This window comes from Chiloscyllium plagiosum, chromosome 28 (genome assembly GCF_004010195.1).
Source record: "Chiloscyllium plagiosum isolate BGI_BamShark_2017 chromosome 28, ASM401019v2, whole genome shotgun sequence".
Classification (NCBI taxonomy): domain Eukaryota; kingdom Metazoa; phylum Chordata; class Chondrichthyes; order Orectolobiformes; family Hemiscylliidae; genus Chiloscyllium; species Chiloscyllium plagiosum.
Window position 1 is genome coordinate 24,986,911 of NC_057737.1, and position 15,178 is coordinate 25,002,088.

General features: G+C 38.6%; 1 protein-coding gene and 1 long non-coding RNA gene across 3 annotated transcripts in view; one reads left to right on the plus strand and one right to left on the minus strand.

Moving 5' to 3' along the window:
• appbp2 (amyloid beta precursor protein (cytoplasmic tail) binding protein 2) overlaps positions 1-15,178 on the plus strand; it is an 86,357-nt gene that overhangs the window by 9,831 nt on the left and 61,348 nt on the right. The window lies entirely within an intron of this gene.
• On the minus strand, positions 10,284-13,900 carry LOC122564054. Its single transcript, XR_006315805.1, has 3 exons — positions 13,690-13,900; positions 13,424-13,516; positions 10,284-10,441 (listed from the first exon to the last, which is right to left on the minus strand). It is a non-coding gene; the product is annotated as an uncharacterized LOC122564054 (long non-coding RNA).

The window sequence follows — 15,178 nt, forward strand, 5'->3', positions numbered from 1 at the left end:
GGTAAATAATGTTGCTAGTGGATCCAAAGAAAGGGAATTCATGGAATGCTTATAGGATGGCTTTTTGGAACAGCTTGTAATGGACCCCACAAGGGAGCAGGCTATTCTGGACCTAGTGCTATGTAATGAACCAGATTTTATAAAAAATCTTAAAGTAAGGGAACACTTAGGAAGCAGCGATCATAATATGGTAGAGTTCAGTCTGCAGTTTGAAAGAGAGAAGGCAAGATCGGATGTAACGGTGTTACAGTTAATAAAGGTAATTATGAGGGCATGAGAGAGGAACTGATGAAAATAGACTGGAAGCAGAGCCTAGCAGGGAAGACAGTAGAGCAAAAATGGCAGGAGTTTGTGGGTATAATTGAGGACACTGTACAGAGGTTCATCCCCAAGAAAGGAAAGATTATCCGGGGAGGGATTAGACAGCCATGGCTGACAAAGGAATTCAAGAAATGCATTAAAGAAGAGAGATCCTATAAGTGGCCAAGAGCAATGGGAAATCAGAGAAGATTGGGAAGGCTACAAAAACAAACAGAGGATAACAAAGAGAGAAATAAGGAAGGAGAGGATCAAATATGAAGGTAGGCTAGCCAGTAATATTAGAAATGATAGTAAAAGTTTCTTTCAATACATAACAAATGACAGGCAAAAGTAGACATTGGGCCACTTCAAACTGATGCTGGAAGCCTAGTGATGGGAGATAAGGAAATAGCTGGGGAACTTAATAAGTACTTTGCATCAGTCTTCACAGTGGAAGACATGAGTAATATCCCAACAATTAAAGGGAGTCAGGGGCTGAGTTGAGTATGGTTGCCATTACAAAAGAGAAAGTGCTAGAAAAGCTAAAAGATCTTAAAATTGATAAATCTCCTGGCCCCGATGGGGTACATCGAGAGTTCTGAGGGAGGTGGCTGAGGAAATAGCGGAGGCGTTGGTTGAGATCTTTCAAAAGTCACGAGTCAGGGAAAGTCCCGGATGATTGGAAGATCGCTGTTGTAACCCCCTTGTTCAAGAAAGGATCAAGACAAAAGATGGAAAATTATAGGCCAATTAGCCTAACCTCGGTTGTTGGTGAAATTCTAGAATCCATCATTAAGGATGAGGTTTCTAAATTCTTGGAAGAACAGGGTCGGATTAGAACAAGTCAACACTGATTTAGTAAGGGGAGATCGTGCCTGACAAATCTGTTGGAATTCTTTGAAGAGGTGACAAGTAGGTTGTCACCAAGGAAACCCAGTGGATGTGGTCTATCTAGACTTCCAAAAAGCCTTTGATAGGTGCCACATGGGAGGCTGCTGAGCAAGGTGAGGGCCCATGGTGTTCGAGGTGAGCTACTGGTATGGATTGAGGATTGGCTGTCTGACAGAAAGCCGAGAGTTGGGATAAAAGGTTCTTTTTCGGAATGGCAGCCGGTGACAAGCGGTGTCCCGCAGGGTTCAGTATTGGGGCCGTAGCTATTCACATTATATATTAATGATCTGGATGAAGGGACTGGGGGCATTCCAGCGAAGTTTGCCGATGATACGAAGTTAGGTGGACAGGCAGGTAGTACTGAGGAAGTGGGGAGGCTGCAGAAGGATCTAGACAGTTTGGGAGAGTGGTCCAGGAAATGGCTGATAGAATTCAATGTGAGCAAATGCGAAGTCTTGCACTTTGGAAAAAAGAATACAAGCATGGACTACTTTCTAAACGGTGAGAAAATTCATAAAGCCAAAGTACACAGGGATCTGGGAGTGCTAGTCGAGGATTCTCTAAAGGTAAACATACAGGTTGAGTCCGTGATTAAGAAAACAAATGCAATGTTGTCATTTATCTCAAGAGGGTTAGAATATAAAAGCACCGTTATGCTACTGAGACTTTATAAAGCTCTGGTTAGGCCCCATTTGGAGTACTGTGTCCAGTTTTGGTCCCCACACCTCAGGAAGGACATACTGGCATGGAGCTTGTCCAGAGGAGATTCACACGGATGATCCCTGGAATGGTAGGTCTAACATACGAGGAACGGCTGAGGATCCTGGGATTCTATTCATTGGAGTTTAGAAGATTAAGGGAAATCTAATAGAAACTTACACGATAATACATGGCTTGGAAAGTGTGGACGCTAGGAAATTGTTTCCATTAGGCAAGGCGACTAGGACCCGTGGACAAAACCTTAGAATTAGAGGGGGTAAATTCAGAACAGAAATGCGGAGACATTTCTTCAGCCAGAGAGTGGTGGGCCTGTGGAATTCATTGCCGCAGAGTGCAGTGGAGGCCGGGACGCTAAATGTCTTCAAGGCAGAGATTGATAAATTCTTGATGTCACAAGGAATTAAGGGCTACGGGGAAAATGCGGGTAAGTGGAGTTGAAATGCCCATCAACCATGATTGAATGGCGGAGTGGACTTGATGAGCCGAATGGCCTTCCTTCCACTCCTATGTCTTATGGTCTAACAAAGGAAACACATCCCCTTTTATATAGGTCAGTTGGTAATGCTTGCAGGTACTCTGGCCACTCATCCACTCCATAACCACATGATACCCCAGGTACAATCGTAGGATGAGGTCATCCTGTGAGATAATGTAAATGCCCTAATCCTGGGGAATCGTTATGCAAATGATTTCCTGACTCCATGATTTCCCAAGACAATGTAGGTGTGATATGCCCTAGCTTCGGGGTATAGCTATGAAAGCATTTCTGAATGGAAGGGACTGAATGAGAGTTTAATTTGATAATAGGAGGAGAGTAGTGGCAAATGGCTGCCCAAATGAAGTGAGTCATCTACATTCCTGCATGAATGTCGCCCCCACCCAAAGACAGTACAGATTAACCCTTGAACATTACATTAATGTCCAGAGAGAGAGTACAATTTAATCTTTTAACATTTCATTCCACCATTTTATCATTCCATGATTACCACCTAGATGACACTAACAGCTTTCATAGGACTCTGACGACCAGTATTTAAGCAAATTATTGACACGTAACATGCAATGATTATAACAACAAAAATTACTAGTCCTTGCAGTAAATAGAATATCCAGGATCCTCCCGTATGGAAAAAAATTCACCTGTAAAGTTCTTAAATCCATGGTCTTAGTGACCACTCCACCCCCTCCAAGTTGAGTGGAAATGAGCCAGTTATCGAAAATCTCCTTCAGGAAAGTCCACCCTGAAAACAAAATTCAGTCTGGTCTTGTATATCACTCCACTGAGAAGTCTGAATTCTTGAATAAGGGCAGTTTACAAAACTGACGAGACTTCCATCCTTCCGGAGATGCTTCAGATGTAGGATACCGGCACATCTGAGTGTGAAGCAGCTGCAGCTGCAACGGTGGCCAGGTGAACGCTGCACTCTCTGCTGCTTCTGCTCCCACTCTGCTGTCAAATGTAACAAAGTCAACTGGTTGTTGTGATGTTAGCATGATTAGTGAACCTTCATATCCCTTAAATGATCAAAAGAGAAGGTAAAGCTCATGTGGTTTCATGTCCAAAGTAAGGCCACTGACAAAAAGCATACGGACCTCCTCTTCACCGTTTGTTAGCTTCTGTACTTTTTGTGCTTGTGACTGTAGAGCTTATTGAATCTGTTGGATCAGGTTGTGGAGGGGTGGGCGGTGGTCTGAAGGCTTGCTTTACCTGTGAGTGGAGAAACTCTACAGACAGTTAGCTGCTGAAAGTATCTTTGCATTTCCTCTCTCATTCACTCCCTGCCAAGATGGGTATCAGCATGAAGACAGTCACCTATTTAACTACACTAAATTGTGTCTACCTATTTCAACTTTTTTTTGAATTCTTGAATTCTGTTACTCTGTTCACTATTTTTGATATTACCAAGTTCTATACAGTCCATAAACTTATAAATTGTACTGCCTAAACAATTCAGTCATTTATAAACAACAATCAATGGTCCTAAAATAAAACTTCGGGGACCTCATTCAGGTTAGTTGAAAGTTATTTTCCTTTAACAAATTAATACTTGGCTAATGTGAAAGCTGTCAGGAAAAGTATTTCAAAAATCTTGAACAGCAAAAAAGTGTTTCCTGTGCTTTAGCCATTGTTCAGTTTTAAATTTCAAATATTCCTGGGAAATAAATGCAGAATATATTAAAATATGTTCTCCAAATGAAATTTCCCAAATAAAATGGAATTACAGTGGCAACTTTGGTAGAGATCAATGTTCTTTGAATTTAAATATGAAGGGAGGCAATGAAGTCTTAACAATAATTGAAGGAACTTAAACAGCTCAGCTTCAAGTTCTAATATTCTCTAAAATCTTAACAAAACATCAAAATTAAAATCTCCTCCCCTTTTTGTGAGATCAGCAATGATACTTTAGCCAGGTGAGAGTATTGTATTAAAATATGACCACTGACACAATTATTTTGTTTAAAGACTGGTGTAGAATTTGAAACAAATGGGGGGCTCAATGAATTTGCTTTAAGGTTACAAGTTTGATAATTTTAAAAAGATTAGATTAATGCTGCACAACTTCAACTGAAAAAACAAAATCTGCCCTAATACACTGCACACAAAACACATTGAATTGAGATCCTGATTCAAACAAGGGAAAACAGTTACTTAAAAGAATTTTCTCAACCAGGATTTTAACAAACCAAAATATTTAAATATCAAGCACTCTCAGCATGGCACAATTTACATTGAAACTTCCTTTTTTGACCCAAGTATTAGTACAACCTTAATTTCAATATTTCTTGATTTTTTTTTTCCACATCTTCTCATTGAAATTACACTTAAAAAGAGAGCGTCCTTGTAGTGGACCACATGGCGCTGCAGTCCAAGCCACTCTCTTTCCCCCAGAAGAAGAAGTTAAGTTCACAGCCCAGAAACTGAGATCCCCCACAACAAAAACCCGGACAAAGCCTCCCCGTTAGTTAATGTACTTCACTGTCAGGATCCGAGTGGAACCGGCTCCAATTTCTCCTCCTTTTCCCAATGGTGCCATGTTGTCCTAAATGTACTTCTAAGGGGAAGTGTGGGGGACAAAGGTGATAACTTTAACAAGTACCAAATTCTGTTTAGATGTTTTTCTTTGAAGTTCCTGGTTTCTAACTTTATTTTATGCTCCGGAGCCTGAAGTCTCGCCACTAGAGAAATCCAAACTTTTTTTTTCCAGGGGACCTTAACCCCTTTCTCATTCTACTTCTCACAGGGACTTGAACCCCTTTCTTTACTCTCTAAAATCATGAGGATATAGCTAAATTGTATAGCCAAGATCTTTCTCCTGAGTAGGGGAGAAAACTAAGGGGTGTAGGTTTAAGGTGAGGGGAAAGATTTAAAAGGGACCTGAAGGGCAACTATCTCCCACAGACTGTGGTGCTAATATGGAATGAGCTTTTGGAGGAAGTGAGAGAGGCAGGTACAATTATAACCACTGGCCCAGTTGATCATGATCCTGTTGTACTCTTAGATAACCTTCTTCACTGTTCATTAAACTACCAATTTTGGTGACCGGTATATAGACAGGAAAGGTTTAAAGGGATGTAGACCAAACCAGTAAATAGGGCTAGTTCAGTTTAGGAAACTTGGTTGGCATGGTCGAGTCATGCTGAAGAGCCTGTTCCCACACTGTATGACTGACTCTATGCTGTAAAGGAATGGTCTTGGGGCATAGATTGAAATTTTGTTTTGCTAGGTATAAGTTTTTACATTTTTTTTTCCCCTGTACAGGTCGTTCCGCAATAACACACGTTTCATTAATGTGAATTTGTTATAACACGATGGAATTGGGGGCACTGTTTCTAAAGCATGAATCTTTAGAAGTGTGTATTGATTATAATGCGATTCTGGCCTCATTAGTTTAAATGGTGCTACTATTATGTAATTTTCTTAACACTGGATTGCATGAGAGTGGAACTACCATGTTATAGCAGAACTGACTGTACCTAGACTTTTTTTTTCAGTTTTTGTGCATTAAACTTTGTTCAATTGTTAAAGAAACTGTGCATTACATTAATTTTTTTAATAACACCTTATCTATCTGGCCAGATTTCATTCAGCGATCTGACTGGTCCAGCTGTACCATCACCTGGAATCGTAACAAAACTAGACTTCTATTCAATGGAGTTTAAAAGATTGAGGAGTGATCTAATTGATAAATTTAAAATGATAAAAGCATGAGTGTATATGGGAAAATTACTGGGTCAATGGAAATGGTTAAGACTGAGTTTGGATTTTTTTAGATAAGTGGAGTCTTGAGAAATGTGGATTGAAGCTTGGTAAGCTGAGTTGCAGGTCGGGTCTAATTATGTTGAATAACTATATAGGATCAAAGTGCTGAACGACCTATTCCTCTTGTTTCTCGCAATGGAGTTTAAAATGTTACTGGCAAGGAAGCAGTGTGGAATTTGCACTGCTATGTTCTATCTGGATTTTCTTTTCAAAAAATGAGAGGTTTACTCTTTAGCAGTTAAGCACTATTGCTGAGGAAGAATGGGCAAAAGAAAGTAAAAGCTCAGCTGAGTGTAATAATGTTTATGTAGTAATAGTAGTGCTCTTTGGCTTAGTAAATTTGAAAATTTAGTTTCTTAATAGAAATGTTGATAAATACCACACTGCTCCTGGTCCAAAAATATGACTACATTTCAGAAGAAAGATTATTTAACACACTTTGTAACTTCATTTTCAAGGCTTATGATTTATGGTCACTGAAAAAGTAGAGTTCTACTTATATCAACCTTTCTGTGGAAATCACAGACAGTTGCCTTGCTTATACTGTGCCAGAGCTCGGAGTACACTTTCATGAGGCTTGTATTTCAATTTGCCTACATCTTTAAGAAAACTGTTCTGGCTGATGTTTTCCTTCAGGTGTTTATGGCATTACCAAATTAGTGCATTGTGAAGCACTCACAAAGGGATGCATGTTAATTTTCCTAATTGCTCACTAAAAGAAAGCAATTGTTTTAATTTGCTTTTGTCAAATTTTAATTGAATATGGTAATGCCAAAAGCATTTTAAAAAGGTGCAAAAAACAAATTGTTTTTGTAAGTTACTTCAGTTGTTTCTCCCAGTATCTACTATTCATATTTAATACCATATCAAATTCCATTTGCCCATTCTCCCTGTCCTTTCTGATATTGGACAAGTTGGGCTGAAGGGTCTGTTTCCATGCTGTAAACCTCTGACTCTATAAGCCAGAAAATTTAAACTTTGTTTCCTTGTTTTAATATTTCTGTTAAAATATTTCTGTTAAAATATTTCTGTTAAAATATTTCTGTTAAAATATTTCTACCATATCAAATTCCATTTGCCCATTCTCCCTGTCCTTTCTGATATTGGACAAGTTGGGCTGAAGGGTCTGTTTCCATGCTGTAAACCTCTGACTCTATAAGCCAGAAAATTTAAACTTTGTTTCCTTGTTTAAATATTTCTGTAGTGTGCCTCTCTGCTTTCACCCTGACCTCCTCAAGTGCTCCAAGCTACTACTTCAACCAAACTCTTATGCTACTGTGACAATAGGTTCAGGTGTATTTATCCCACAGCTGATGGCTGATCCATCAGCTATTTAAACTATATTTCACTCTTAGAAACCCCTTAACTACTCAGTTCTTCAAATCATCTTGCGTCATTCCAGTACGAGGAAAATGTTTGCATTGTTACAGAGGACATCGGCTCAGTGAACCTCGTTAGCATAAAATGTGTGAGATTAGATTTTTCAGAATTAACATGGTGCATTTATCAATTCGCAAATAAATTCTGAAGTGCATTGCTTTTGTTTGGGATATTGCCCCTGATTTAGAGAGTATTGAATTATAAAACTTGCAATGTTTAAAATACTCAAAGTTTGTGCGAAGATTTGTGCAATGTTTAAAATAGTTTACAGACCTACCTGTTAAGCAACTGAATACTGTCTGTATTTTTACAATTGTTAACTTATTATGAATATTTGTAAAGTTTTGGCTTGGGTTATTTTGTGTAGACAGTTCAGTGCCATGATATAAAATTCCCATTGTTGTAATGACCACCTTTCCCATTTTTTTAAAAAAAAGGTACTTATTTTGTCAGCAGTTTTTTTTAAGTAATACTGCTGGAATATTAAAATAAGCATTCCAATTAATTATTCAGGGACTTTAAAAGTAGACTTCATTTTCTTCTGGGTAGATCCATTTTTATTTTCAGTGAGAGGTTTCAAAGTTGGGTATTAAAATATTTCTTGGACTCATTCAGGCCAAGAGTTTTTTTAGAGTCACTTGGTATCTGACATACATGCAAATATTTTGCCTTTTTTAAACTTTCCAATTAAATCCACAGATAATATAGATTTGTGTTGGTGCAATTTTCAGTGCAATCTTGTCAAATAGCCTTAGTTTCCCTTTGGGTTGACGGGGACTAAGCAGAGCTAAATGTGCACCGGGTGTTGTTGCTCCATCTTAGTGAGAATCTAATGATTTTTCCATGCCCCTATTTATCAGGGTGTTTGAAACAAAAGCATTGTAGTTTGTAAGCAACATCATTGTTCTAGAACATCATTTGAATTTCTCTTCCCACCCACTACATCTTGCCCAAGCCAGACCTGTCAACCAAATATGCTCCGAGCTGGTTTGTGTTCAGGAATAGGAAATAGAGGAGTCTTTTTTTTTAGATTGTCCTTTTTAAACTTTGCAATAGAGACTGACTTTCACATATGTTTATTGAGATCAATTAATGAGCAAAAAATGAATGTTAAAAGTGCAATCTTCTAATTTGCATGGCTTAATCAGCTGAACTGAAAATAACTATAACATTTTCAAACTGTTACTTTTTAAAAAAAAATGTTCCAAGTACTAAAACAGGTTAACTTTGCAAACGGTACATATTTGTTCAGGTCATTCATCATCCTGCAAATTTTGAAAATTGCATGTTGATTGAAGCGCAGGAATCTTAAAAATTGGTCAAGTACACCATTTTGGCACAAACTAAATTCATTTAAATGTGAGACCTTTTTCCTCACGAAGTACACTAATTGAGATAATTGACTGCATTTTCTGATTTGCGTCAGCAGCCTTGACTCAGAAACTAGATGCAAGTTGGTCAAATTTTAACTCCAAAATGATCAAATAACTTGAGTAAAATCAGGGTAGAACAGATGAAATTTAATGCAGTCAAGCGTAAATAAACTCCTACAAATTGGAGAAATGGTTGTACTCCATGAGGAATGATAAAATAACTGAAGAGTCGCAGGAATTTTATTAACCTGAGCTCTCAGCATGTCTGCCCAACGTCACGCAACAGTTAATATCAAAATAATGTTTAATAGCATGAGGAAAACAATAGAATACAAGTTAGAGGAAGATGTGATCAAACTGCAAGTGTTCTGGTAAGACTGTTCCTTCAGTATTGTGTACATTGCAATTCATATTGCACCGTCATTGTTGAAACACTTTCTGATGAAAGTAGCATTAACTGTAAGGCAGCCCACTAAACATTTTTTAAATATGCTAATTGTAGATGATAGGTTTCATTTTTTGCTAATTGGCTTGCAGGAGATTATGCACTAGCAACATTAAAGATATGCTAGAGTGTCTAATTGAGATGTAAGAAAAATGTACAGGTTGTTCTGCTATAATGAGGCAGTTACATTCCTCTGCAATCCTGTGCTATAGAAAATCGCGTTGTAGAAGATCGCTATACATGTTCAGTAGAAAGTTTGTGTTATCCAAACAACGTCCACAATTCGTCAATCTCGTTATAGCTAAATCGCATTGATGAAACGCGTGGTATACCAGAACTACCTGTATATTCTTTATTGTTCTATGTACTTTTTTGAGCTAATTCTTTTTTTTCATGTTCAAACTTCCGTTTATGTTCAAATCAGGTACACTTAAACTAGCGAAGTAAAATGTATACTTATTTAGGCTTTAGTCAAAAGATGAAATGTGTTTTGCCTTTTGTGTGTGACATTAATTTAAAGACTATAAGTTTGATAACTTATTAAACAATGCATCTTATAGTTTGTTCTTAAATACTCAATTAGACTAGGAATTTGCAGTCAAGCCACAAAATACATTTTGGTCCTAATACTTAGGAATTGTACATGAATGTAACTCCGAGTGTGTCCAGGATTATATGTACTGTTTTTATTTGATTTTTACTGAAGATGCATTTAAAAAAAATGTTCCCTGTATTAGAAGTGTACTACTCTAGGAACATGTTCCTCAGTACATTTGAACAAAGGAAAATAAATGCGATGAATATCCTCACATCCATTCATCTACAGACTATCTAACTATTTGATTTCCCTCTTTTTAGTCTTAAAAGACTGATTTTTGTGAGCCATGTGACTGTTTTTACTTTGAATTCGTAGCCATATTCCTGTCCCTTCCAAAAAGTTTGATTGATTTTGTGGTTTTCGAACAAGGATAAGCTCCATAATATTCTATTAGTGAATTGTCTAATATCTAGCCGGAGGTTACTTGTATGCTGCTGTGAAGAATTTCTCCTCCTGAAAGGGAACCTGGAAATCTAAATGTAAAGTAGTTAATTAAGCACTTGGCAATTTTAGGCAATGTTAAATACACAACATTCAAAATATACATTTTCTTATTCATTTTGGATAAAGAAATTAAGTGGAGATCTAAGCACCTGCCTGTTTTTGAATGAAGACTTGAATGACTGGCATGCGCTGAATAGCCTAATGTACCTTTTTGCAATAATTGTGGTTTTGCATGACACATTCTAAAGTTTCAAGGGGGTTGTTTACATCATTTAAAAGGCAGAACAACAGTAGCTTTTCTGAGCCTTCTTGAAAATCACGTGTTAACACTCTGGGCATTCATAACCACAAATTTCTTATTCAAAGATCTAATTTAATTCCTTTTTACATAATTAGTCATGCAAGTGCAATGACAGTGTATCAGAGCAAAATATTCTTTGAATGTTGGAATTTACTGGACTAAACTCTCCCTTAATCATTTATGTATGCTATGGAGCAGGATGTAAAATTGCCAGTTAAATTAACAGTATTAGAATAATTTCTACCATACATAAAGGATAGGTTTCAAGATTCTAACCTTTACTGAGTAGGTTTATTTATTCTGAATCATAGTCAAAAGATACAATTAGTGCAACATTTTCATCTAACTGTTTTTTGTCAATTTGTTTATGGGATGAGGATATTGGTGCCTTTACTGCCAATCACTAATTACCATGGAGAAGATGATGTTGAACTGCATTCTTAAACCTCTACAGTTCGGAGTGTGGGTGCACCTATTATGAGGGAAATTCCCAGGATTTTAATCCAGTGATAGTGAAAGAATTTTGATATAATTCCAAATCAGGGTAATGCATGGCTGCAAAGGAACTAGCAGGTGATGGTGTTCCCATCCATCTTCTGCCCTTGTCCTTCTAAGCAATTGAGCCTGTGGATTTAATAGGTGCTGTCTAAGGAATGTTGGGTTGTTGTAGTGCATGTTATATGTGGTGCATTTTGTTGCCACTATACCATCACAAAGGGACTAAATGTTGAATATGGTGGATGAAGTGCCAGTTAAGTGGACTGCATTGACCTGAATGGTGTTGAGCTCCTTTGATTGTTGTTGGAACTGTCTTCATCCAGGCAAGTGGAGAATATTCCATCAAATTTGTGACTTGTGCTTAGCAGATGGTGGACTGACACTGAGGAGTCAGAAGGCAAGTTACTTGCTACGGAATTCATAGTCATTGACTTGTTTTTGTAGCCACTGTAATTATGAAAATACTGCACATCTTATTTTTGACCATTATTGTTGTGAAATTTTGGCATTTGGTTTTAGTTCTCATTGTGTTGAGAATATGTATTTGGTATGAGCAGGTAGGGAAAGAGTTAAGTTTTGAGTTTTTGGGAAACGAAAGGTTCAGCTAGCATGACTCTCAAAGGGTAGAATGGGTATGGAATGAGCTGCCAGAGGAAGTGGTGGAGACTGGTACAATTCCAACATTTAAGAGACATTTGGATGGGTATATGAATAGGAAGCATTTGGAGGGATATGGGCCCAGGTGGGACTAGATTGGGTTGGGATATCTGGTCAGCATGGACGGGTTGGACCGAAGGGTCTGTTTCCATGCTGTACATCTCTATGACTCTGACTTCGATCAGATAAGAACTTGCAGTAAACAATGAGGTGCTGGAGGCAAGGGTAGTGTGTTAACAAGGTGGAAGAGCATAATTATGTAAAGCCATTTAACAAGATGAAGAACCATTCAGTATATAAAGTCAGTTAACAAGGTTAAAAACATTCATTGACACACACTGATTGTAACGGTCACCCAATCAATATGCATGTTGCCTTATCTGGATGCTCCTCCCTGTAACTGACTATATAATTCATTAAGAAACTGCTGATTGAAAGAAGACCAAGAACTCATGTCTCTGTGCACATGGGTGATCATTCTCTCACTCCAGGGCCTGGAATAAAGATGGAGGTAGAACTATACTGTCTCTGAGCATTTTGCTTTAACTGACATGGAAATGGGATGACAGTGTCATTTAAAAAAATTTTTTTTGTTGTGTTCTGCATGTGATCATTTATTAATCCTTCAATGAGATCATGTAACACTCTCTAATTATTTGTAATATTGCTAGTCTTCAACAACTGTTGTTCATATAATTACATTCGATGAATGCAAATTAGTGACATTCAGGCATGAATGTATTTTGTTTCTGTATTGTATTTAATGGAGACTTGAACTGAGCTCTATAAAGATGTAAATGATAGCTTGAAGCCCGACAAGTATGTGATTAACGCTTTCCCTTTGACAGACCTTTAGGCAATCAAAAGCACTGTCAGCCAGTAAAAATATTGACTTTCTGCATGAATTTGTTTTAACATAACTTGTTAGAGCTGTCGTATGATGAATATCAGGGAGATAAAATTGGGCTTGACAGCATTAACGTTTTTGCATGCTGCAAATTTTCCCATGATCCTAAAATGGCGCTGTGGTGGTGGAGGTTGTCAACAATTCCCCTCCCCCAAGTTTCATCTTGAGATTTTCTTGGGCAACTTTTTAAATTCTCAAACTCGTTTATTAGTTGATTCAGTCATACAGTGACAAGATATTCATGTCTTAATGTTGATATCTTTTGTAAATGGACTTGCACAAGAGCAGAAATGGAATGATTCATTAATAGCCTCAATAACTGTCAACTCTCCAATGAACTTAAAGGGACGACACATAAGGAAATCATAAATTTCCTAGTTGCCACATTTAAATTGATACAAGACAGCAAAGAAAAAAGCTGAAGGTTTTTTTCTAAATCTCTCCTGCGTTTTCTCTGGCAATAAATAGAAAGATTAGTAGTGTATAATGACACTTCAGTACAATTTATCTTCTAATGTCTCGAGTGTGCACTTCCTGAATTTTCTTTATAATCCTCCTGTGGAGCACTATCCAGTGTTTAATTATATTAAAAGCCCCATCTAAACATTTGTTTGTGCGGTCTTCAACACTTTTTAATAAGCTACATACCCAGATCATTTACGGTAGTTCTCCTACAACACGGTAGTTGCGTTCCCATGGAACGCCGGGTTATAGAAAATCGTGCAATATAAATGATTGTGCCTATAGGAAAAACAGGGTTGGAGTAAACAACCAAAAATATCAGTAAAAATCGAAACAAAAATAGTAGTTAGCTAAACACATGATAGCACAGTCTAAGTAAATCTTTAAATCATATATTTTAATGAAATAATACAGTAAATTTAACACTAAAATCACTTACTATAGCACTGTACCTTTTCATGAAGTTCCTCATCTGAAAGTGCGTGAGCTGACTGACCACCTGATGCAGATGTGGAAGTCCAATCCTCCTCAAGATTCTCCCCTTCTAAATATCGATTACAATTCCCAGTTTCAAGCTACGTTTCCAAGGCTTGCAGAGCTGATCTTATTCCTGTTTTAGCCGAACACGCTGAATTTCCATTTTGCAGACAGTGGGTCCTGAGGCTGGGTTTTGCTGTTCAGCTAGTGCTGGGAATCCAATCGCTTAACAGTGAAAGGGAGTTTACTTTTTTTTTAAAAGACCACAATTAAAAATCATGTTGCAACCAAATTATGTTGAATAAACGTGCATTATAGGAGAACTACCTGTACTTCCAGCCTGCTCTGCGACTTGAGAACAAAAAACGAGGCTGATACTCCATGGCAGGAGAAAGAGAAGACGGCAGATGCTGGAGATCAGAGTAGAGTGTAGTGCTGGAAAAGCACAGCACATCAGGCAGCATCTGAAGAAGCATTGCTGATGAAGGGCTTATGCCCGAAACGTCATTTCTCCAGCACCCCAGATGCTGCCTGACCTGCTGTGCAGGGCAGTGTAGCCGTGTCAACTGTCAGAAATACCATCTTCCAATTAGACATTAAGCCATCTTCCTGCTTAGCTTTTGTAAAGGATCCTGTGGCACTGTTTTGATGAAGAGAAGAGGAGTTCTCCCCAGTTCAAGAATTTGTGATGTCAAAAATGTTTGCTGAAATAACATAGTCAGAGATGGAGTGTTTAACATCTCGGTTTTAATTCTCAATTGACACAAAAGCCTTGGGGATGGAAATGTGTTGCTGGAAAAGCGCAGCAGGTCAGGCAGCATCTAGGGAACAGGAGAATCGACGTTTCGGGCATTAGCCCTTCTTCAGGAATGAGGAAAGTTGGTCCAGCAGGCTAAGATAAAAGATAGGGAGGAGGGACTTCGGGGAGGGGCGTCGGAAATGTGATAGTCCCCTCCCCTATCAGCATTCCGTAAAGACCACTCCCTCCGTGACTCCCTCGTCAGATCCACACCCCCCACCAACCCAACCTCCACCCGCGGCACCTTCCCCTGCAACCGCAGGAGGTGCAAGACTGGCGCCCACACCTGCCCCTCACCTCCCTCCAAGGCCCCAAAGGAAACTCCCATATCCGCCACAGATTCACCTGCACCTCCACACAATCATCTATTGCATCCTCTGCACCCGATGTAGCCTCCTCTATATTGGGGAGACAGGCCGGCTACTTGCAGAGCGTTTCAGAGAACACCTCTGGGACACCCGGACCAACCAACCCAACCACCCTGTAGCTCAACATTTCAATTCCCCCTCCCACTCCACCAAGGATATGCAGGTCTTTGGACTCCTCCATCGTCAGACCACAACAAAACGACGGTTGGAGGAAGAACGCCTCATCATCCGCCTAGGAACCCTCCAACCACAAGGGATGAACTCGGATTTCACCAATTTCCTCATTTCCCCTCCCCC